At 42.9% G+C, this 24,379-nt stretch overlaps 2 long non-coding RNA genes across 5 annotated transcripts; one reads left to right on the forward strand and one right to left on the reverse strand.

Annotated features, from left to right (window-relative positions):
- The first annotated feature begins 40 nt into the window (after positions 1 to 40).
- On the forward strand, positions 41 to 5,855 carry LOC121063676. The gene is made up of 2 exons (XR_005816140.1): positions 41 to 1,378; positions 1,910 to 5,855. It is a non-coding gene; the product is annotated as an uncharacterized LOC121063676 (long non-coding RNA).
- Positions 5,856 to 7,750: 1,895 nt separating this feature from the next.
- On the reverse strand, positions 7,751 to 24,356 carry LOC121063680. 4 transcript variants are annotated; one of them, XR_005816142.1, is made up of 3 exons: positions 24,171 to 24,354; positions 9,620 to 23,676; positions 7,751 to 8,341 (listed from the first exon to the last, which is right to left on the reverse strand). It is a non-coding gene; the product is annotated as an uncharacterized LOC121063680 (long non-coding RNA). The 4 variants fall into 4 exon arrangements; XR_005816144.1 differs by having other exon boundaries at positions 7,754 to 8,341; positions 16,684 to 23,676; positions 24,171 to 24,350; XR_005816143.1 differs by lacking the exon at positions 7,751 to 8,341 and having other exon boundaries at positions 13,323 to 16,977; positions 17,810 to 23,676; positions 24,171 to 24,349.
- Between the last annotated feature and the right edge of the window lie 23 nt (positions 24,357 to 24,379).

Genomic DNA, 24,379 nt, shown 5'->3' on the forward strand with positions numbered 1-24,379 from the left:
AAAAAAGCAACGTTTTTCACATGTTTAGGAAAGGAAAACACGGATACAAAAGAAACAAACACAGTGTAGATTTTTAAAGATCGTTTTAATGAGATGTAAATTACCTCACTGTACACAGCTGAAGCCCTTTGTTCTCCAGCCGAGATTCACTTAAGGAAGCAGACAGTGTTTCTTTGTGGTTCCTCCCGAAGGGTGAAAAGCTTTAGTCTCTCCTCAAGCCTCAGAAGCAGCTTTGCTGTCATGAGCATCACGCTCTTCAGTGCTTCATTCGCACAGCAGTCGGCTGGAAAGTTTGCCAGCACAGCTACAGTGGAAGAGCTCGTAAAGCCTCCTAGACAGGATCAAATTTAGATCACTATGATATATTGCTATATATTGCTTATATCAAAACAGCAATGGATTTTTTTTTCTTGAAACTACATCTACAGATTTTTGCCAGCAAACGTATTGATTGTTGAATGTTGTTATAATCCTGGTGTTGCCAAGTCAGCAAAACCTTTAAATATAAACCATGCCTCTAGCCCCTGCCAGTCAGATCACTCCTTGTCCAGGTTATGCAGGACTTATGCAGCTTCTCACACTTTTATTCACGTTTAGAGTTGTACCTTGGTGACCTCTGACCAACTAACCATGATCTTTTTATAACTGGATTATCTCCTCTTTAGAGCTAAGCGTTCCGGTTGGTCTGGATGCAGAGAGTCTAGTTTTGTTTGTAAGGTCAAACGGTAAAAAATGCTGGAAATGCAGACTCTGTAAAGCACAACAAATTTTTGGCTTGCTCTTATAGTGTCTGGTGGTGGACAGGACTTGACTGGAGATGCATGGTGAAGGAACCATCTGCTAACATTTCAGTACACATGAAATTCTGTGTATTGGAATTTTTCTACCGCGGTTTGTATCTCACAGCCTCAAAAATGAAGACAACATGAATATATTCAGTAACAGACAATTTGATATGTTGATAATTAGGAAAAATTCAAATACTGACTGAAAATATGTTTAGTATGTCTAGACCTGTATGTCTATTCTAACCTGTAGCCAAGCTTTGCAAGATAGTCAGCTTGTAATTTGTAACTTTTTAATTGTGATGGGTTTGACTTTATAGGAGGACAGGCAGGCTGCAAACAGCAACAAGACAAGATCAAAGCTAACCATAGGGGAAAAACTGTTGAATCTACATATCCCTGCCTTTGTCGATCTACACTAAATGAAGTGGCATAAAAACCCAACCTCTGAAACATTTTGGACAATATTATCAAACCCAGTGCCTGGTATGCATGCATAACACCTGGCATTGTGGTGGATAACCACGTATTTCTTTCTGCCAACTCCAGCTAGCTGGGCTACCTGTAAGAGTCTGACCACAGCAGCTTGCATGGTAAGCAACCTCTTGAGCAGATGCTAAAGACTTTCTGAGTTCCCACAAAGGTTTGTGTAACCTTTCAAAACCCTGTGTTGTCACAGCTGGGTTGTTACCAGTACCCGAGTTAGTCTGAAACGGCATCTTCTTGGGTCTTGGGAGAATGAAGGACTCAAAACCCAGATATATTTTACTTTGGCACTTGTGTCATCTGCAGCTACCCAGGCACGTTTTTATTACTGTTCTGCACTACCTGTGACTGCCCGGGTGACATTTTGCTGGGTGAGGTTCTGGGTTGCTACAGAAACTGTCTCTACAGATCCATTCAATCAAGCAAGGCTCTAGTGACAAGACTCGTGCTTTCAGCAGGAACATAAATAATTCACATTTTTGCTGGCCTGCTCTCCTTGCCTTCCCTGCACGCAGACTAATGGCTCCAAGGAAAGCAGCTCTGATTAGCTGGAACACAGAGCTCGGAATTAAAGGTGTATTTACTAAAATGTATTTTCAAAACATTTTGACTCAGAGCCTTTTTTTTTTTTTTTTTAGGAGAGGAGCAAGATAATCAACAGTTTTTCTGAAGATAACAGGAGAAGCTCTTCTTTTAACCAGAACTGTCCCTATCGCATCGCATCACATGCTTCCAGTTACCCTTTGCTGCAGTACCACAGCCAAGGAGGCAGCTGGCTTCCTTACTGATAAAGCACAGTCACGTGCAGACGATCAGGCCAGTATTTCATCCATCCCCCTCCCAGCTCAGCTTCTGCTCTTCTGATCTGGGAGTTCAGCTCTTCCTCCTGCAGCAACAACCTCCACTTTTACAGCTGGTTTCAATGAATTTGGGATAGATGCCAATGAGCATGGGAGAGTCTGCAGTGGTGTTTGGGCAATCCAAGTTCTCATCCACCTTTTGCAATTCAATCACCAGAGAACCTTGTGAGTAAAATTCATGTAGTGAAATAGTATTTAGGTTGTATTTGTGTTTAATGTGACTGCGGCTAGCTTGGCCTCTGCTAAAATCATGGACCAACCTTTCTGTTATGTTTCAGTGCAGTCTGATAATAATCACACTCTATGGTATGTAATATGTAATCTTTATAAAAATAATAATAAAAAAAAGTCCGTTAGCTGTTAGATATCATTTGTCATCTTTTGTAGTCAGCTGCATCTGTTGGAGGTTGTGGGTTCTGGGGGCTGCCACCCAAATGTGCAGCCCCTCCTGCCTTCCCCTTCCTAATCACACCTGCATCTGGCTGTGGGATTTTTTTTTTTGGCATTTCTGTGCATTGCATCAGCTTTCTAAATGTTGTGAAGTTTTTTTGTTGTTGTTGTTTGTTTGTTTTGGGGGGAGTGTATCTGCCTTTCCTAGGTCCCCTTTGCAAAATATTTTTAACCTGCCAACTCTGCGAAGCAAACTATACAGAGCTTGAAATGCTCTGGAATTCTCTGTCTGGTCTCCCCTCCAAACATCAGCAGCCTATGGATCCACCTCAGTGGAAAGACCTGTTCCAGCCACTGGGATCAATGCGTGTGCTATTTCTGGTACCAAAAGCAGTAGTAGGGTAGAAGCAGGGTATGAGGAATGATGGATGCTTGCTGTGATCCATTTTATTTTCTGGATCCTTTGGGAAAAAAACAACTGCCTACCCATCTCCTTCTTATCCCTTAGTAGTGCCACTGATCATTCATGCCTGAGTGTCCGACTTTGAACTGGTTCCTACTGAGTTTCATTGCTCAAAGCATTGCTCCAAGTGTTGAGAGTATAGTGAATTCAAACCATCTTCCACGATACTCGCAGTCTTTGCAGTTTTGCACTATCAGCAATTTTCATACATGCATTTTCTATTCCATCATCCATACTTTTAGTGAAAACTTTAAACAAACCCATAGGTAGGGTAGACCCCTGTAGCCACCTTTCTGTCTTGACAAGGAATGAAGCCACATTGTACTGACCCTGTAGGAATTTCAGCTAGATTGTTTATGAGAATGCATCATGAGACAAAAATTTTACTCAAGTCCAGATATCTGGTGTCTACTACTTTTTGCTTATTTATGAATCTTCTAAGCCATTCATAGAAAGAATTTTGATTGTTATTTTTAGCTGATACAATTTCATCCCAATGAATACATGGTAGCTGCTATTCCTCTTCTTGTTATTTTCCAAATGCTCAAAAATAACTTTTTATACACTCTGAACTAAAGATGACTGGCCTTTAATTTGTTACTTGCCAGGACCAAATCCATCAGATCCCACTCCTCACTGATGGTATTAAAGACACTTGCCTTACGTTAACCCAGTAGAAAAACTGGAAGTGATTTACGTAATGAACATACAGCCAGCACAAGTACGTGCTCTCCGTGAAGGAGCATCTGACTAGCAGAGAAGCATCTGATCTTTGCCTAACGCTTCAAAATCCATTGGAGGGAAAAGAAAAAAAAAAAAAAGAAGAAAAAAAAAAAAAGACCTGAAAACAAAGAGCAGTTCCTTTATGTGTGTATAGAAGGTAGAAGCAGACCCGAGAAAGACCCCCTGCAGGTAGATAACTCTGGTCTGCCAGTGAATCACTGATAAATATTTTCTGAGTACAGTTATACAACAGTCTAGCACCAACCTTACAGAATTTTCAACTGCTTTGCTTATGGGAATGTTGTGTGAGAGAAAAGCCCTACTGAATTGGTGCTTTCTTTAGTGCTTTTTTTCCTCTCCAAGTATCTTCTTACCCAAACAAAGCTTTTGATTGTTTTGATAAGATTTTTTTTTTCAGATAAATTTTTGTTGCCAATTGCTAATCACTTTGACGCTACTGTAGGGAAAAAAAAAAAAAAAGATAAAGAAATTGAAATGTCCGCAAAGATTTGGAAAGTATTTAAATGTGTATGTATGTGTGTTTTTCTTAAGTAAAAACAAAGTTTAAGATTCCCTTTAATTTAACAGAAGAACACTATCTACCAGAAAATGCATGGTTTGGCAGTGAGATGCAAAGCAGTTTTCCCTGAAGTCAGCAGATAAGATGGGTGGTGTTTGTTCTTTCTGGCTCCTCAGTTAGATTAGAAGGAAGCTCTGTGAATTTGGTGTTGCACCTCAGGGTGTTTTTCTGGGAAGAAAAGTTGTGATTCTTGGCTAAAAATCCCTTCTCCTTTGCCTATATGCTGGGAAGTGTCAATTTTGGGGGTCCTTCTTACGCTGCTAGACCAACATTAGCTTTATATTGTGCTCAAAAATCTTTGTGGGTGTATGGAACCACAGAAACATTCAGGTTGGAAAAGACCTTCAAGATCACCAAGTCCAACTGTCAACCTGACCTACCAAGTCCCATCCCTAAGCTGTGTCCCTCAGTGCCATGTCTACACGTCTCTTAAAATACCTCCAGGGATGGAAACTCCACAGCTTCCCTGGGCAGCCCAACGCTTGACCACCCTCTCTGTGAAGAAATTCTTCCTGATATCCAGTCTAAACCTCCCCTGGTGCAACTCGAGACCACTCACTGTGTTGCAAAAGTTTCCAGCACCTCTCCTGGGAAAATCTGCCCTCAGGATGTGGTAGATTTACTTACTCAACACAGCTATGTGCCAGCAGCGTCAATACTCATGGGACCCTGAGTAGAGCCATAACAGACACCCTCTCTTTTCCCACTCCCATGCTAGGTGGCTTGTGCTGCTGTTCATCTCCCTACCAACAGTCTTGTCCCTCCCTGGTTTTCAGTCTGGACAAAAAATTAAATAAGCATGGGCTATAAAACAATTATTTTTGCAGTGACTTGAGCTTGTATGGTCGTTAAGCAAAACTATTGCTAGCTCAAATGGATAAAAGCTTCCAACAAGCCCATCTCTCCTAATCCCACCTTGGGCAGCCCTCCTTATAAAAGAATATAAAAAAAATGTAAAAACACCCATTGGGTCGGACTCTGCGGTCATTTACAGCCTGGTAGCCATATCGAGGGTGGAGGGATGGCAGCTTTATCAGCACATTATCTCTTGTGGTCTGGAATAGGCTCTTCCCTTATTCTTCAAACAGGATTTTCTTGTTACTGTGTGGGGGCTGGAAGGTTTAACTGCAGTCTGACTCTTCCTGCTGCTATGATTGTAATTGACTCCCGGGAATCTTCACGGATATTGAGTAAGGATGCATAAACCTGCTAGGGAGAATAGTCTTCCTAAGGGACTGCTTTCGTCATCCCAAAACGGTAAAGCAAGCAACCCCCTGCCAACCCTTTAAATTAAAAAACAGTTTCTGACCTAATCCTATTTTGTATCTCATAAGAAGATTAAAAGAATTAAAGAGGAACAAAGTGACCTGTTTAGTCCATTTAATATTAAGCGTATGACACACAGCTTCATCTTACAAAAGGCCAGAATAAGCAGGAGGACATCCTTACACACCTGTTATGCTGCTCGTGAGGACTTCCAAGGTGCAATGCCCTGTCCGCATCCACCTTCAGAGGATCTCTGAAGCTTTGTGGTTGCATTCTCGTGCCACCATCCACAGTTCTTGGGGGGGAAAAAAAAAAGAAAAAATGAAAATCCTGGTTTGGCTGTCATAGAGAGAGTAGTTATTGCAATATAGGAAGAGGAGCCACCCTGGCTGTGCTGCAAAGGCTTTGAGGAGGTGCAAAGTGCCTGGGGGGTGGGAGGGATGGGGCAGGTGAAGGCAAGGCCCAGCTTACCTGCCTGAGGGCTCCTGCACAGGGAGGTGAACCAGCACCTTCACTGCTGACCCCATGCACCACACCAGTGCCGTAGTGGCACATCGGTGTGGGACATGGAGAGGACAGGGCACACGGCCCTGAAAGAGGGGCCTTGCAGCAGATCTGTGCCTGACAGCCTGCTCCCCAAGGCCACAAGGCAAATAAAGGCACAGTGTCTTCTTCACACGCCAGTGGTGCCTAAAGCCTGCGCCTCTCCAGCCAGTCCCCAGTAATGTCAAACTGAAGTGTGATCTTTTTAAGGACTCCATAGGCACTAAGAAAAGCAATTCACTCACCGATCTGAGCTGGGATGTTTAAAGAAGTACTCAGTGTTCTTCTTCAAGATCATCATAAAAATCCTGGGCTAATTCCCAAGTGCTTTTACAATCCATTTGACTGAGTTGCTAGCAAGGAAAAAATTCCGACAACAGTTTATCTACATGCTATAGAAGGAAAGGAACATAGAGCTGCCTAATATCCCTGTCTGTCTGCAGCACTGTGCTTGTTCAATAAAATGCTTCCAGTAAGTGTTATTCAACTCGCCAATCATAAACAATCCGTAACAAATTAAGGAGGTGTTCTCTTTGCATTGGGAGCATCTGGTAAGTTGGGATATACCATGAGGATCACTGGGTGGAGGTGTGCCCAGGGAGGCAAGAATCAGGCCGGGTTCCTCACCCGGTCGCAGTCAGTTCATGCCTTGAGTAAGGTTTATAGTGTTTGGGGAGTTTGGCATAGCTGTGTATATACATGTAGACAAAGGGTGAAAGTCATATATTCTGTCATTAACTATTTCAGTGCTGTGTAAGGAGACAGAAACTATCTTCATAAGAAAACCTAGCCTAGATATTCCATATAAATGTATGTGTGTAATTTTGTGTATACATACATGAGTTGCTATAGTGCAGCGGGACTCAGCAGTAAACAGACACATCAATATGTTGTTCAAAGACAAGCTCTTGGATGTTCTGTAGCTGTTTTTAATTTCTGCCAGCAGAAATACTCGCTTCTCCTTTTGCCCTTTCTCCCCCCTTGCTGCTTCTGCAGAAGGAATAGGGAAGCATGTGTTCCTATTTGTTTAACCCATGCTATGTGAAACACTGCAAAAATTACACAGTAGCACATTAATAGATATAGGGGGAGCAAATATGCTGTGGTCAACCCTTGCACCTGTTGTAAAGGGCCCCATGGTACAAACTTTGCAAAAACCCAAGTGTTTACAAGTGCAAAAATCAGCCTGATTAATACAAACCAATTCAACTCAGCACTAGGGAAGTGCTTTTTGAATCTTTCTCCTCTGCCTTGCCCTTATAGTACTCTTTACCTCTGCACTCAGCTTGTGTAAATATGAATGATCATAAGTGCAATTTGATGCTTTCAGGCCAAAGTTTAGCAATGGGTTTAAATTCAAATCACTACGTTGTGCAATTTACTCTTGCTTTATAAATGTGCAAATCAATACACTAAGTACTGGGCAGCACAACACTGTTTCCAGCTTTTAAGTAATGAATTCACGTTATAATGCTGCAAGACATCTAAAGGCAGGCAAGTTTATTTTGGAGGTAATAAACATATATAATGATATTAGCACCACGGTAGAATCAGCAGATATCTGAGGTGGACCTACCTCCAGTTTCCCCTTGAAACAAATGTCCAAGAGCACAAAGCTCTTAACTCCAGAAAGTAGATTTTTATTAGAACATAAAAATACTTATTTTAAATAGAGAATCCTTCCAGTGAGGTAGAACAGAAACACAAAGTTTCTAATTAAATCTTCAAAGGAACACAATACATAGCAATGAAGAGAAATATAGAGAGGAAACGTATAGACATGAACAGAACAGGTACCACCTCTGCAGGCTGAAAAAGTAGGCCAAATGGTTGTGGCTGTTCTGCTTTGCACAGGCTGGTTATTGCTCTACATAATCGCCTGCTTGGTCTTGTTTCAAACCAGCCGTGTATCCAGGTAGGTGTTCATTATAGGTGAATACATTTGGCAATTGTGTGTCTTGTGTTGATTTATGCAGGTGAATAAAGGTGTTCAAGCACATCCACATATGCATATTTATAATTGATAACGAGCTACATTCTGAGTACTGCAAGATGGATAACTCTGCTGGTCTTTGTTTTCGGGGATGTTGCAGCCTGTGCAGTGTGAGGGACGTAGGTAGTCGCTCTGGAGGCAGACGCAAGAAGAGGCTCATGATTTCACACCGGAGCTGCTGTCTGCTTTCCGAGTCCATGACCGAGGTTGCGACATGGTGAGGTAAAACAGATCTTGTGTTCCTTGTTTGGACTGCACGCAAAGGGAGAGTGCACAAACAGAGATCTCACAAAGTGCATTGCTTACCCAATTTACTTTTAATTTCACCAAACTGATCAAAACAAAAACAGAGCAATGACCTGTATTTTATATAATATAGACTGCAATTTCAGTTATGTCAATAAATTAACAGGTCCAAGTTGTCCTGTCCACAAGTTAATACAGCAGATAACCAGATTACATAAAGAAAGAATTATTTTTCTACCCTTATCTTAGAATTTAATGACGGTCTAGTTTTCTTTTAACCAGAAGAACCCAGCACCTATTTAGCTAATCGTTTACTGACATGGTTAACATTTCACTGGAGGACCCTGTCATTACTGGGCATCGGGGCTGTTGGGTATTAAGTGTATATTTTGGTCTCAGGCCAGTTAAAAGATCCGAGCAGACAATAGCTGTACCCTGGCTCAGCTCAGCAGTGTACAGTTATACAAATGCCTGTGCCACATCTTGTTTAAATCTCACTGTTAATACATGGTAGCAGTTTGATGTTGCTCTTTGTCATTACTTTATGCAATAATGCAGGATCTTTACAGAGATTTAACATGCAAATGATGGTTGAATCATCTCCAACAGCAGTTTTCAAATAGCGCTGGCTTTTTCACTACCAGGGATGGCTTTCCATTCTCAGCAGCTATAAAAGACAAGGCTCGCGCTCCTCCTCTCTGCCTGTGGCTAGGTGACACAATAAGCGTGACATTGGGGGTCCCTTCTACCAGACCAGATATGCTACAATCCACACCACATAACTCCGCCACCCAAGGTGCAGACCCAGCCCTTATTCATGCAGTTAAAATTTCAAAAGTTTTTACATTTAATTTTGTACTGACACACTTAATAAAATTACAGCAACTCTCCATGCCACTGTCACTTTATGTCAGATCAGGTACTAGCTACCAGCTGTGGCAAAACTCCTGTGAACTCCAAACCAGAGATGTAGAGTAATTCAGGGGAAATGCAGTCGTGTGCCCACACCTAGCTGGAACAAAACCCGTGTGCCTGGTGATCCCCTAGTGCACAGATCCAGTAACAGCGATGGTGGGAACAGCCTCACATGTACACATGCACTGCACACACACTGGCAGTAAGACGTGCTTTCACTGCAACAAAGCTGAAAATAAGACATTTAAACAGCTGTTTAATTTATTCCTCTCTCTCTCCTTAAAGCCACTCTTGGATTTTACCAGGCCAGGTGTTCTTCCACCAGTCTGAAAGGCAGAGTGTATAAAGGTCTTGGTTGAGAAAACTTACCACTGGCTTCTGGCTGAGACTGCAAATGCAAGACCACCATCAGCACCCATTTTGCTTTATAAAAATATTTAACATTTACTCAGTACAGTCTTTCCTCGCATCCATTCTTTTCAATTACTGCTGTGTTCTCAGCATTTTAAAAGCACTCTGGATTTTTACTGTGAAGGAACAGAAGAAGTAACAAGAGCTCATAGCTCGTCTGGTTAGCTTTTGACCTAAAAAACACACGGCTGTTTGGCATTTTAGAAGAGGACATTCCACTCATAGCTCAACAATTCAAGTTTTCTTGTCCTAGTTATCAGCTTTTTTAAAAGCCCCCTACATATTCCTCTTTGTGTGTGAGTGACTATTCAGCCTTGGAAAGACGTGGAACACTATTAATTTTGGTTGGGTTGTTTCAGGGACAGCTGAGGAGAAGAAGATTGCTTGCCCTCCAGCTTCACCACCACCTGAAGTCAGTTCTTGGGCTCTTGGGCACTTGTCTTCAGTTAAATTTCTGAGAAATACAAGTGCTCTGCATACTGCTTAGCATCTCTACTGCTTTAAGTTTGATCTTTGTGTGCTAAAAACTGGGATTTTTCATCCACTCAGGTTTTGCACTGCTGATTTCTCCTGGAAGACAGACTTGTCTGTCCCAAGTCACTCCTGGCCACTAAGCAGAAGGGTAATGAGTGATATTTTTGTCTGCTGTTGTACAAGTATGTCCTTCCTCCCTTCAGCTTAGAGTCTGCAGCATGTGTTGATTCAGTAGAAAAACAAACCCTGTAATAACTGCTGAGACTTCTAATCATTACAGTCCCACCTGGTTGTAACGCTTGTTTTAGTACAGCTGAATAGAATGACTGGTGTTTAAATAGCATGTGAATAGGTATTTTCACTGTAGTAAGATCTCTTTCCCTTGGCTTCTCACAAGATGAAACATCTTAGCATTGCTGCAGGGCAGAGGCGAGACATCTGCAGGAAAGAGTAAAGCTTGTTTTGCAGATAAGAAGTTGCATTTTGAAACAGAAGTAGCTCCTCCTCCGAGCATGCGTTCTCTTCAAACATGTCACAATTTCCCTATTGCTAACGTCCGTCCCGCCAATTCCTTCCTTGTTGATTTTGGCAGAAAGTTCATCCAAATCAAGTAAGTGGTGACAAATTCCTGCTCTAAGAAAGTAAGATCCCACTGGGAGAGCTGAACATAGCCATTAAAATGTTCCACAAGGAGAAACAACATGTCACATGCATGTTTTCCCTGCCAAAGATTTTGAAAAATTCTGTGTCTTGACAAAGCAATTGCAAATTATCGGGATCCAGAGGCACTGCCTTTCAAATCTGGAAAACTGCTGGCTCTTTTACCTCACGAATGTCATTTCGGTTGTTCCATCTTCTTTCCTCTTTCTCTGGGGGAAAATATCTGAAAAAGACTTGGTTTTAGGAAGGCGTGATGACTTTACAGTGGCACAGCTCATACGTGAATTCGTTCTGAAGCAGCTGAATCCAGTGATAGGCAAGACCAATAAGTCACTTGTGACACCGGGCAAGAGATGAGCAGGAATGTCTCAGTGGCAGAAAGGAATCAACGACAACGTACCTCTGCGGTCTCCGGCTTTTTGTCAGCACGCTCATCAGACAGCACAGCCACTGCAAATGTTTTCAGACAAAGCTAAACTAAACTAAGCTCTGAATGAGAAATGGGAGCTACCATCATGCTCTACTTAAACTTGTGCTATAACCTGTAGACAAGGGATACAATTCCCAACTCTGCAAGCCTGATGAAAGGATTTATGTTCTGTTTTCACACACCTACTCCCTTGAAGGGTCAGATGGCATACTGCTGAGATTTCAGTGGCATTAGGGGCTCACTCCAAACGTCAGAGAAATACAGTCTGGTGGAGCCTTGCATAGCTACCTTCTAGCTAAAGCCTGAACTTGGGCCCCTGGGCTCATTACACTGTAGGAAGAGAATTAGGTGCCTTGGCATGCCACACAAAGCAATCTATTGGGCAAGAAACCACTTCAAGTCGATATGCAAAATGGGAAGTTGTCCATATTACGCTGGAAAAGGACAAGAGTGGTTGCTGCCAAGACATGCTTAAGGCATAGAGTTAGGACATACAAACAAATCACTGCAAGTCCTAGAAAATCAGAGGCGTTTGTGTAGATGGCTGAAAAGATCTTCATAAGGGACCATGATCTGTGAGGTGATAGACAAATTCATAGACAAATACAATTTTGGATGACAGGGCTTTGTTACTAGACAAAAAGAACAAACAAACAAAAACAACAAAAACCCCCCACTATTTTAGTAGATAGAACCCAAACCATGCTAGTAGTTGAACTAGATTGTAAGATCAAGGGATATAATTTCAGAATGGAATGAATTCTTGATATGAGTCTTGATAACAATAGATCTGAAATAGAGATCTAGGGCATACTTTCTTTACAGCTTGGCTTTGTTTAAACAAAACAAGGAACATTCTCACCAAGATGAGACTAGACCTTGACCTTCCTGTACTTATCTATCTGTATACCTGGATTGGTCATCATAGGGAAAAACAAAAGCAAATCAGAGTTCGCCTCCTCTGTGGAAAAGATTAGGACTATAATACTGACATAATTTAACCTCGCTTTAGGGAATCAAAAAATAGAGCTTGCCGTGAATGCAGGTAATTAATCCCCCAAATCAAAGTTCAATAATTTCATCAAAATTACACAGACTGCTCATTGTTTTGTATTTTATTGTAATTCAAATCAACAGTGATGTAACTCAAAAATTTTCCCTAAGAAAGGGTAATAATTCATCCAGAAGTGATACAACTGGAACTAGTTCAAGTGAAAACTGCTGTGCATTATCATCAATCCAAACAGTAGGAGACATAGCAAACAAGGACCCTGTGCAGGGAAAGCTGAAGGGTTAGAGATGACAGTATTTCTCTGCATCATTGCAAACAGGAAGAGGATATTTTATAAATCATGGGTCATTTTCATAGCCTGAAAGCCCATGTGTATACTAACAGGTCATTACAGCAAGGAATCACACAGCAGGTTTTCCATATTATTAACTCAAAACAGAGCTCAAGTGCTGATCACACTTAAAACCATGCAGATAGCTCTATACAGTCTTGTGTAGACTGGAAACTGTTCTGGAAGAGCCGCAGCATATGCTGATGTCATGAATATATCCCCATGTCTGTAATAACCTTGTCTTAACTTCCCAACCCTGTTCCTCTAATCCTTTAGTCATTCTTGTGGTGTTTCTCTGCCTTCAAATAAATCAAACACTCTTCTTGCACTGTGGACACAGTTTTGGAAACTGGTTCAGAAGGGTTTATTCCTGCAGAAGAGGAGGATGTAAATCCTACTTGTGTATTTGGTATTGCCTGGGTTTTGTGGAAAGGAGAGACAGAAATTATCTGCTCTTTGTAGCCATTTATGGTAGATTTCATGGAAATCTTCAATCTTTGGCTTGAGTTGGTCACTAGTTTGCTCTGTTTCTGCAAACTGATAGGAGTGTTATCTACTGTAGTAAACGCTAAGGCTTCATCTGTGCTATACTTCTGAAACTGTTCAAAATGCAGACTGCTGGCATTCAGCTTTTTTGAGTTGAAGCACTTTAGATGGGAATTCAGTTTTGAAAATGAAGGTCTTGAGTAGTAAATGACTGTCCTGAAATCAAGGACAGGAATTTTTGATTTTTTTGTTTAAACACTTTTTTCAGTTTTTGTTAAAAACAATTATTATGTAGGAGAGTTCCCAACAGAACATCTAATGCAGAATAAGAATCACTATATATTAGAACATGATAAATTTTCCATCATCGCTTACTGTGACTGTTTGTTATGTAGTGCTTCCTAACAGATCTCCAGTCAACAACAGCCTAACCTACCTACACACGTGCAATTGCTCCCATGTGGAATTCCACTGATTTCAAAAAAGCTAATGACTATCTACTAATTACATAAGTAACTGTTACACCTTATGCCATCAGCTGTGAAATCAGATTCCATAAAATCTGATAAGTACCTACAGACCTTTAGAGATAAAGCAGGTATTACCCAATATTAGTAACATTAGCGGTAGATATGATGGGTGAGATTTACCTAAGCTGTGTGTGTAGGTTAGAAGTCTACCTATGAGCTGTTCTAGCCTCTGCTCCCGCTGTAGTTTCTCTGTAGGAGGAACAGACATCTCAAGAGACAAATTAGTCTCCCTGTAACACAAACAATGAGAATTGAGCCCATTCCTGCATAATAGTTACTCACATAATTAACTGTCTAGTCATTAACTGTCAAAAATAGGGGAACTACACATGAGAATAATTATATATGCACAAATAATGTTTGGGATCAGGCTCTAGCTAGCCTGTGTTCTGCAAACTTAGCTTCCCAAATCAGGATAAGAGGGATTGGATGGATAACCCTTGGGATGTATGCAGTCCCCTCCATGGATTGTACGCAAAGGCTAGGCAAGGGCTATGCATCTGTTGCATGCCTGAATTCTGGTGAGATGAATCCTATTCACTCTACACACAAAACCTAGTAACAGTCTTAGTTTCAATCCGTAATAAATGTTAGAACACTGACAACTTATTCACAGTTATTTCCTTCATGTATTTTGGCCCTGAACTGAAAATTACTAATCAATGACAACAACATCTCAAATCTCTCTTCCTAAATTATGACATTTGGCTATTCTTGTCTGGAAGAACATCTATGAACATGAGCCAGCAGCATGCCCAGGTAACCAAGAAGGCCAATAGCATTCTGGCCTGGATTAGAACTAGTGTGGTCAGTAGGACTAGGGAAGTGATCATCCCCTTGCATGCTGCCCTGATGAGACTGCACCTTGAATTTTGTGCTCAGATTTGGGCCTGCACTACAAGGATGTGGAGCGGCTTAAGCATGTGCAGAGGCTTAAGCATGTGCAGAGAGAGCAATGAAACTGGTGAAGGGACTGGAAAATAAGAGTTATGAGGAGCAGCTGGGGAAACTGCGGCTGTTTAATCTGGAGAAGATGCTGAGGGGAGACCTCATCACTCTATACAACTACTTGAAAGGTGGCTGCAGAGAGGGTGTTGGTCTCTTTCCTTAGGTGTCAAGTGATAGGATGCAATTAAAAGGTTTCAAGGTGAGGCTTAGATTGGACATTAGGGAAGATTTCTTCACAGAGAGGGTGGTTGAGCATTGGAACTCCCAGGGAAGTGGTAGAATCCCCATGCCTGTAGGTATTTAAGAAACGTGTGGATGTGGCACTAAGGGATGTGGTTTAGTGATGGGACTCAGTAGGTCAGGCTGATGGTTGGACTTGGTGATCTTGAAGATCTTTTCCAACTTAGATGATTCTATGATAACAATGGAAAAGCGAAGTAGACAATGAGGAAACACTCATAGGGTGGTGAGGCACTGGCACAGGTTGCCCAGAGAGGTTGTGGATGCCCCATCCCTGGAGGTGTTCAAGGCCAGGTTGGACATGGCCTGGGGCAACCTGATCTAGTGGGTGGCGTCCCTGCCTATAGCAGGGGGATTGGAACAAGATGATCCTTTATGTCCCTTCCAGCCCAAGCCATTCTGTGATTCTGTAAAAGCAAACACCAAAGCAATGCCTAAGCACTATTAGAGCCCCCCTCTGCTGGAGGCCCACAAGTACAACAGCCCAGCTGCTAGAGCAGCCTCTTCAACTTCAAAACACCTCTGATTCCCTCCCATTGCAGCTGCATCCACCCCTTGCTGTAATTGATTACTGCACACAATATGCAGGGCTGCTCTAGCTGTTATTTAGCTCAAACATTTACTAGAAAGTATAAATAGGTCAAAAGTTTCTCCCCCCCCACCTAACACTTTCTCTCAAGCACCCTTTGAAAAAGGGTAGGCCCATCTTCATCTTGCAAGCTAATCAGTCTCTACAAAGGTTTTTCATAGATTTTGTCCACATTCGTGTCCCCTCTGTTACAAACTATATATGGAAGAGCAGATTTCTTCAGTCAGCCATGAGTAAAGTCATCTGGTGGCGTGCCAAGACACATCCAGGCCCTCCTGTACCTAAGGACAGCTTGTGCTAAGAAGGGTCATATTCCTTAGAAGAGCTGTTTTCAAACAAAAAAGGAAATGAGCTTCAGGAAGGGGGACACAGAAGACCTAGGAACAGAAAGGGACAGAAGCACCATGCCTGCTCAAACAGAGAAGGCAGCAGCTTGTGAGAGTGGTGCCCCCTCACCATAGGGTGCTGCTGTCCCATCACCCAGGGCAGGGGACAACAGGACAGAGGGCAGCAGCTGCTCACAACCTCCTGCACCAGCTCTGGAGCCGTTCAGGGCATCCCAAGAGACAAGAGGAAGAGGAGGGGTCATTTCTTCATTTTTTTTTCCCCTCCTTTCTTCTAATGATGGGATGCAATAGCTGAAATTCTGTAGCCACCAGCGTTACCAGCTCCACATGGCTGAACAAATGTGAAATTATGTGGTGGCTTCTCAGGCCCACCAGGGCATAACCTACAGAGCAAATACAGTGTGTGGTGCTGCGTATGGCAGGGAGAACACAGTTTGGATAACCTGGGTGTTATTTAGAAAGAAAGTGGTGACAAATGAAAAAGCCATTCATGGTTGGTGGGCACGAGCAAAATAACACCGTGTATTTATATCACTGCCTGACTTTTGAGCAGTAATGGGGAAGCCTGGGGTAGCCATCCCATCGTGCCCCAGCGGTACACACTACCTGGAGGTTGTGCAGGTAAAGAACTGGAAAAGATGGAAAATTCAACTGCACAATGGCTTTGGGAGGAATAAGACTGGCAAATTGACTGTACCTAAGAGGAAAATCCACCCATACCAGAGCGTGACTGAGTGCTACAGGAAGGCAGGCATATTCCAAGCCAAGGACCTTGCCTGTCATGACTTGTACCTAAATTTACCTTCAGATAATGAAGAACTGACTGTAGCAAAAGGTTGAGATAACTGAGATAGCGTAAAACCTATGTAAATGAGGCCACGATGCCACTCAGAATGAATGGCAGCAACGTTATCCATTCTGGAGAGCTGCAATGCTGAAGTGTTGACAGGAACTTGTGAGAGACCCCACACGCACCGACTTCTGTGGCCAAGCGTGTCACATGCCTTGATATTCCTGACAAGGCTAACCCACAGCCAAAGAACCTGCTCAAGGATGAGAGCTGGAAAGACAGAAATAATTAGAAAATTTAACAAAACAAGATAATATGCACAAACCATACTTATCTGGGACCAGACTGTCACCTTTGACTTGTTCTCAACAAGGAACAGCTGCTCCATCCCAGGATCCCATCAGCAACACGCTTCTCTATTTTTCCTTGATTCCCCTGGCTTATCGATTTATATACATATAAACTGCAATCTTATATACCTATAAATATGGGTGATATATATTATACAAATACATACACATATATTATATGTCCACATTTATGAATATTTACAATATGATGTATTGATTTTATAAATAAGTAATATTTATAAACTGAGTAAACAAAATTTATTTTCATTGGACCAGAGTACCTACTAAATCAACTCCCTTTCCTCACCCACTTGTTTCCAGCAGGTAGCATTAGGCCAGTAGTTGGTTCACTCACAAACCCAAGAGGCAAGAGGGGCTTTTCAGCAGGCAGGAATTTGCAGGAAGGTCAATGGACTTCACTGCCATGGACTCATAAAGCACATGCTGTCCTTCATCTCACGTGAGATGCAGTACCCACTTGGCTGTGCAACACCCTCCTGCCAATTCACATGAGGACTGCATCTGCCTCTACCTATTTGTTTTTCCAGAAAGTTTAACAGCAGCAATAATCTCTTTGGGGATGCAATTACTATTTTAGCTGACATTGACTAAAGCAGAACCGTAACAGTGAAATCACTGCACATTTCATTCTGAAATGGCTGCCACTGCATCATCCTCACCAGGCTCATTCTTTGAGAGACAAGCTCACCAGAGGACAAGATTCACCATTACCAAAGCAGAGGCAGTAAACCATATTTACATAGTAAGGAAGTCCACCGCAATGAAACTGATTCCCTTTTATCAGGACCACTGGAAAATATTGACATGAAAAACATCTATCATGTGAATCATTTCAGTACTTAATTCTTTGTGTAGCTCTACTCTGTCATTAAATATAAAAGGTGTATTTGGACAGGTGTGCAGGGGTGACAGAACTCCTTAACTGTGAGAGATTACTTACATTATAAGGTAACGAGTTAGTACTCTCCAGAGCAGTTATAAAAGACAACGCTTTAGGAAAACTCCTCCACAACTCTAAATCTTTTCCCCTATGATTTTACTGCCTACAGGCATCGGGGTTTCTCAAGCTGCCACTCCCTAGTCAGAAGGCTACATGCAGCAAAGCATTTGGCTGCGTCCTGTATCAGGGACCTAAAGCAGAAAAAACACAGTTAACAATAGCAATCATACACAAGGGACATGCTGCTGCTCCTCCCCTACAAAACAAACTGCATCCTTCGGTGCATGGTTTAATGAGACAGAAGCTTCAGCAACCAGCCAAAGGCCGACTTCTTCTGTGCACCTGATTGCTGATTTTTACTGCCCTGTTTCAAGTGTTCTCAACCACCTCACTGACCTGATCCAGGTTTTAAAAAAAAAAAAGCCACACAACTACAAACCCCTCCTGCTTCCACCCCGGGCCAAAGAGAAGCACACAGGGCAGGGCACATAACACCCTGACTAATCTCTGTGCCACTGCAGATGGCAGCGTTGGCATGCCAGGGAACTGTGTACCGTGGCACAGGAGTGCAAGGGGCGAAAGATAACAGCAAGCTCCTTAAATGAGCCGTGCCACCAAGCCCACATCACACATCTACATTTTCTGAGAATGCAAAGCTCGGATTATGCACCTGCTGGGAATGCATGCCCCAAAAGGATTTGCCGGATACAAAACCACCCTGGTACAGACGGACCCAGAATCTGACCAGTTATGACACTTGAGAGCCTCAGGTCTTGTGTAAATAGAAGAGCAAGGTTCAGAAGATTCTGGGCTGTGCAACTCTGCAGGTATAAAGCAATCACCCCTAGCATTACCCCTTTTTAGGGGTCTGCAAGAGCAGCATAACGTTATTTTGCCATAAAGCAGTGCAACAGGAAACCAAAGGCTGTAAAAGAGTATCCACCGGATTCATCGTAAGGAAGCAGGCTTGTATAAACCTGACCTACGTGGGCTGGGGCCAAGATGTAAAGGTTAGCTTCTTACCAGCAGTCCACTAAATTATATCCTTAGGACACATAACTTGACAGAATGGAGCAAGTGAAACCATGCAAATGGAAACTTGGCCAGGAACCTGAGGTATGTACTGTTGTTCCCCGTTTTCCAGGAAGAGGTATATGCAGAGAAATGGCAAAAACAAACAAAAAATAATCAGGTACATGATAGAGCGTGAACGTACAGAAAAAGTTCAGGAAAACACCAGAGTCCAAGGCAAGGGGAGTAAAACCAGGGAATTCCAGCACAGGAGACACTATCAAATGGCACCCTCCCTGCAGCTGGGTGCTTTTTCAGAGTGCAGTGTTACTTACCGACATGGAAACAGCTTGTGCATGTTAAGAAATGCTCCAACGGTACTGCTGCATATGTACTCACACTGCAAAAGCTTGTATTTTAAACTGAATCATGTAGAAAGCATGGTGTAATTTTGTGCCGCTGCATCTAAGTAGCCAAAGAAGTGGGAACACACACATAACCTGGGACTCCAGCATTGTCAATTTAGTTGCAGGACTTTCTTAGGAAATAAATGGTGCATGATTTAACAAAAAAGCAGCTGTGACATTTTTACCTACGGTTATAGCTTTCACAGTCTCCCTATGTCCAACGTGCTTTTTCCTGCAAACCACAAAAGAAAAAACTACACACAACCAAGGACGAGGAACTGTGCTGGAAAATGACCATAACTGATGGGTCACATTGCCTTAATCATAGCATTCATATTTTCCCAAAGAGATATTTTTAGTCAGCTTTTAAATTTGGTAATTTGTCACCCATCAGAAAAAAAATCCCTGCCTACCCCACTCATACCTACCTTTCATTTTTTTTTTTATGACTGAAAACGAGTACCATGCTTAAGGATTTGTCAGCTCCTGAGTGAGCCAGTATCATTTACAAACCCAGGTTTACCACTACACGACAAAAATAGACCTTCCCAGGATTACTGGCAAGAGAGCAGAGTCTGTACTCAGTGTAACCTCGGCATGATACCCTGTGTGCTTTATGAAACACAGTGTGTAATCAAGCGTTGTGCCAACGAGCACGGTGCACACACAGAACACATCTGAACCAGTGCAGCCCCAGCGTTAACTTTCTTGTTCCACGTGGAACTGCTGAGGTGTGCTTGTTGGGTACGTGACGGCTAGATCACAGCCGACCAAAGGCTTTATGTTCAGCCCAGGACCCCACCTGAGCGAGCTCGGTGTGCCAGTCTCTTGCAGCACGTGGGTGGGGAAAGCTTACCTTCAGTGCACTGCTCCAATAGCTCTGCAGGACTTAAGGGGACCAAGAAGTACTCTTATTTTTAAATCAATAAATATTCTCTCACTTGACCGAGACTAAAGCTACGTGGGTGACTCTGGACCATACAAGTGCATTTATGATCTCAAGAGAAATAGGAATGTGGTCTGGCAATAATTCTGTGGTCTTCAAACGACACCTTAAGCCATTCCACCTGAAGAGAAATGCCTGCACGCAGCTGAGAAGCAGCACACTCAACTTGTGTTTCCTTTGTTTACCAAGTTCTCCCCGTTGTTAGTGTGCCTTCCCAAAGGGGATTTTCCCACAACTGGAATCTCCTGTACTTGGACTGCCTGCAGTTTTTCAAAGGCAGTGCTCTGCCTAGCACCTATGAAGTCCCCTATTCTAATCCTCCTGTCCAGTGTCAACAGGAGAAAATTTCCCCTTCAGTACAGCAGATGAGACCTCATTTACATTCATGGGAGTTAAAAGTTCTGGAGGAACCCGAGGTCTTCTCTCTATTAAAACGAGTTCCTATGAATCCCAGGACTTGCAGTACTCTGCAAACCCCCTCCTGTTGTGTAACTGCCATTGAACTGCTGCCACGTTTCAGTTGGAGAACATGTTCACGATACCTGAAGAGGTTCTCAACTGCTCTCAAAGCACTCTTCTTGCACTGAAAAATAAAAAAGTTAATACAGGAATTCTAGGGTGTCCCAGACATTTAACTGTGTCCCCATAATTTATGAACACTTAAGGTACACAACCCTTCTGCTCCTACCCGTGCCTTTCCAAGTTCTGTTTAAGAACAAAGTAGAATAAATAATGTATTTAAGATCATTTTGCTGAATTACCATTAAGATTCTTGAAAACAGTAACACCATATAGCAGTTTTTACCTGCTATGCCCAGCTCAATTCACTCTCTCATCCTGCAGCTGTTAACTCTTCAGGCAGCAGCTCTGTTGGAGACCATTACAAACAAGAAAACTCACAGCAACTTCTTAAACCCCAAAATCAGAGCAGTAATTTTAATGTGAAAGTCTTTACCCCCTTCCTTCATAAGCTCTAAAGCTAGTCTGGCTGTGACTCTTCAGCTTATCCCCTTCCCCCAGGGGGACTGTGGACAACTACGTTTTGTAGCTGGAATAGTAAGAAAATGGATTTAAAAAAAAAAAACACACTAATTTATGTGCCAAGACTAGTACAGATTTTATCAGTTACCTTTAGAAACCATCCTCCATTTCCTGTTTGAGTGCACTTGAAAATGTTTCCACCCAGCAGGATTGATGGCTGGAAGTTATATAGGACCAACACAAGAACTGAGAAAAGCCCCACTTCTTAACATTTCTCCCTGCTGTGCTGACCTGGATGTTGACACCTTGAAAGTTATCCTGCAACATTTTCACACTTCATCTTGTAAATGTGTTTCTCATAAGACTGTAGACTTTTTTTTTTTTTGCATATCATCCAGGGAAAGTTGCATTTATAGAATGCAAATCCATTAGGTTTTAATAAAGAGAAAGAACTTTTCAGAATGAAAGCTGAGATATGAAGTTTCTATGTACGAAAATGCATTAATTTCTTCTTTAAGCAAAACAGCAAACAGGCATCTCACATTCCTACTTATCCTTGTCTTCTCTACCCCTCCTCCAGAACTTCCAACTGCTTTTCCATATTTTCAGGGCACTGAGTAGTTGCTTACCTGAGTTCACTGTGACCAAAAGCATTTTTGTAACAAGGGAGTTGTAGTTCCTACCGTGTAGGATTTTGACGCAACAGCTGAAGTATAAACAATCATGGCAGCTTAGCAGGCTCAGCACCTTGCAGAGACTTGAACAAGCTTTCATAAACTATTAAACCAGAGTATACCCATGTATTTAAGGAAAGGCAAAGGCCAGCCTTCGATTCTATTGTCACCTTAACTCTTCTCATACAAAACACTAAGATAACAGAGACAACACTTATTTCCACAACATGGCTATAAGGGCTATAAGCTTGTTGCAGATCTTGCAATTAGGACCTGTTGAGTCAGAAGAATTGTTGAGTAAGCCGACATTAGCATTTTCAAGCAAACACTGTAAAAAGAGTAAGTTTGAGACAACAAAGGTTTTACAATTAAAAACTCTTGCAAGTTGCGATCAGTAAAATCCAGTGACAAGTATCAGACAATCCCAGTCATGAAAATGAACCATACAACACAGGGCAGTATTTTACTTGTCTGCTGCATTAGGTATTCATTTGGATACTTTCTTACATTAATTCTTTATTTCTACATTTCAATCTGCTAAAGCAACTCTTAGCTGAGACATCTGCAGCACCTTCAGATATGGGAGCACAGTAAAGCAGTGAAGTAATTTTATTTGTAAAGCAGGATGCATCCTCGCCTTCTACCCTGAGCAGCAGCATTGCATCAAAGGGGAAGGACAGAAAGAGAAGCATCATTGCCAGTGGTATTGTTTCTAAACCAGTTTAAAAGTATATATTTGAACCTTGGATGAGGATTTCACATCCATGTTTTCTGCCAGTTATAGAGAAGACAGTTATCCCATCGCAATACTTACCATCATTACTTGGTATCAGCTGCACAGATAAAAGCATAGGCTTAAAGTTTAAAGAGAGCAACTGTTGTGACATGTCATCATGCCACTGCCTGTTTTTTTTTTTTCCCATGGCACAACTGCCATATCTGCACACAGAAGGAAGAGAAAGGGGGGGGGTATGCTTGTAATTCAGGATTCTTCAGATGTATACAACTATTACTGAAAGTTATAGCGCCAACAGCATTATATTCTCCTTTCCTTCAGTGATGAAGACAGCAAAATGGGTAAGCTGGCGTAGGGAGAACCTATGTAAGGCAAACCTCCAAAGACACCTGGTCTTTCACAGGAGGATGGGAAAAGCCAGGAATTAGTTCAGATTCTTTAACTAGATGGACATGGATTTAAAGAGATGGAAGAACAGCACGCATTGCCGTAGTATCAACAAATCTTGAAAGACTCCAACTTCTAGGTTTAATGATGTGGTTAGGAATTAACATCACATGACACCCTTCCTCCACCATCTGGATGTACCCTAGGGCAAACAACTTCCATACCTGTGTAGTTACTGTGAGGTATTACCCTGAGCAAATGCATTGTACTTACCTCCAGGAGGAGCCAAAGTATTTTAGAAATAAAACCTTGTAAATCCTTTTTCCTGACCTACACCATTATTGGACTTAGGCCGACACTTGCAGGGAGCCTACAAAATTCTTCAACTCCTTTCAACAGAGTGTCCTCTTGAAGTAATAAAGTACTTTATTTCACAGGAATCAGCTGTAATTAAAAACCATATTATTTCACAAACCATGCAATACATCATTGCCTTTCCTCCCAGTTTTGAGAAAAAATTATTTCAGCAATAACAAGAGAACTCCAGTCCCCTTACCAGCGATGAACCTCTCATTTGACAAATGGTTGATTTCCCATTCCCTGACACAGAACAACACAAGCGGAATTCTACAGCCATTTCTCAAAATCTAGCTGACCTCCTCCAAGCCAGGCAGCGGGTATGCCGAACCCAAGACAACACCCGGAACTGGTCAGCTGGTTAGGCCCTGATAAGAAGACAAGGAAACAAATTAGTTTGGCTACTTCCAGACTACGCTGAGAGGTCTTAACAGCGTCTTACCCATTCCGTGTGCGTGGCTCTATAGGCAGTGAGGACAGCTGCCCTCCGGCAGCAGCACAGCTCCTCCTGCTGGGCACACTCCGCCACATATCTACGCCACCCAAACCATCAGCACGGCTACCACCAGCACGAGCCCTGGAAGAGCCCAACGGCGGCAGCAGCACAGGCCATCAGCAGCTGTGTGACAAGGCCACGTCCCCTGCTCCCTCCCCTGCACGCTTTTAAAACCAGCCCGTGCGCTTCGCCCCAAGCCAGGTGCCGTGACTTTGTGCCCAGCACAGAGCCCTTATCCCAGAGCCACACCGCCTTCCTGCACAACCCCAGGCGGCCGCCCGCCCCCAAACGCTCCCCAACCCCCCCCCCCCCCCACCTCACCTCACCAAGCTACCTCCAGCTCCGAGGCTCCCCCCTCACACCCACCTCAGCGGGCGTCGCTCCTCAGGGCCCCGCCGCCGAGGGCTCGCGGAGCCTCCCCCTGCTCAGGAGGCACCAAACGCCCCCTTTCCGACATCTTAGTCCTGCTCCCCTCCCGCACCGCCATCACCCCACGCCACCAACATGGCGCCCGCCACCGCCCCCCTCCTCCTCCTCCATGCGGCTGCGCGGCGCGGGGCCTGCCGGGAAAGCGA

This window comes from Cygnus olor, chromosome 1 (assembly GCF_009769625.2).
Source record: "Cygnus olor isolate bCygOlo1 chromosome 1, bCygOlo1.pri.v2, whole genome shotgun sequence".
Classification (NCBI taxonomy): domain Eukaryota; kingdom Metazoa; phylum Chordata; class Aves; order Anseriformes; family Anatidae; genus Cygnus; species Cygnus olor.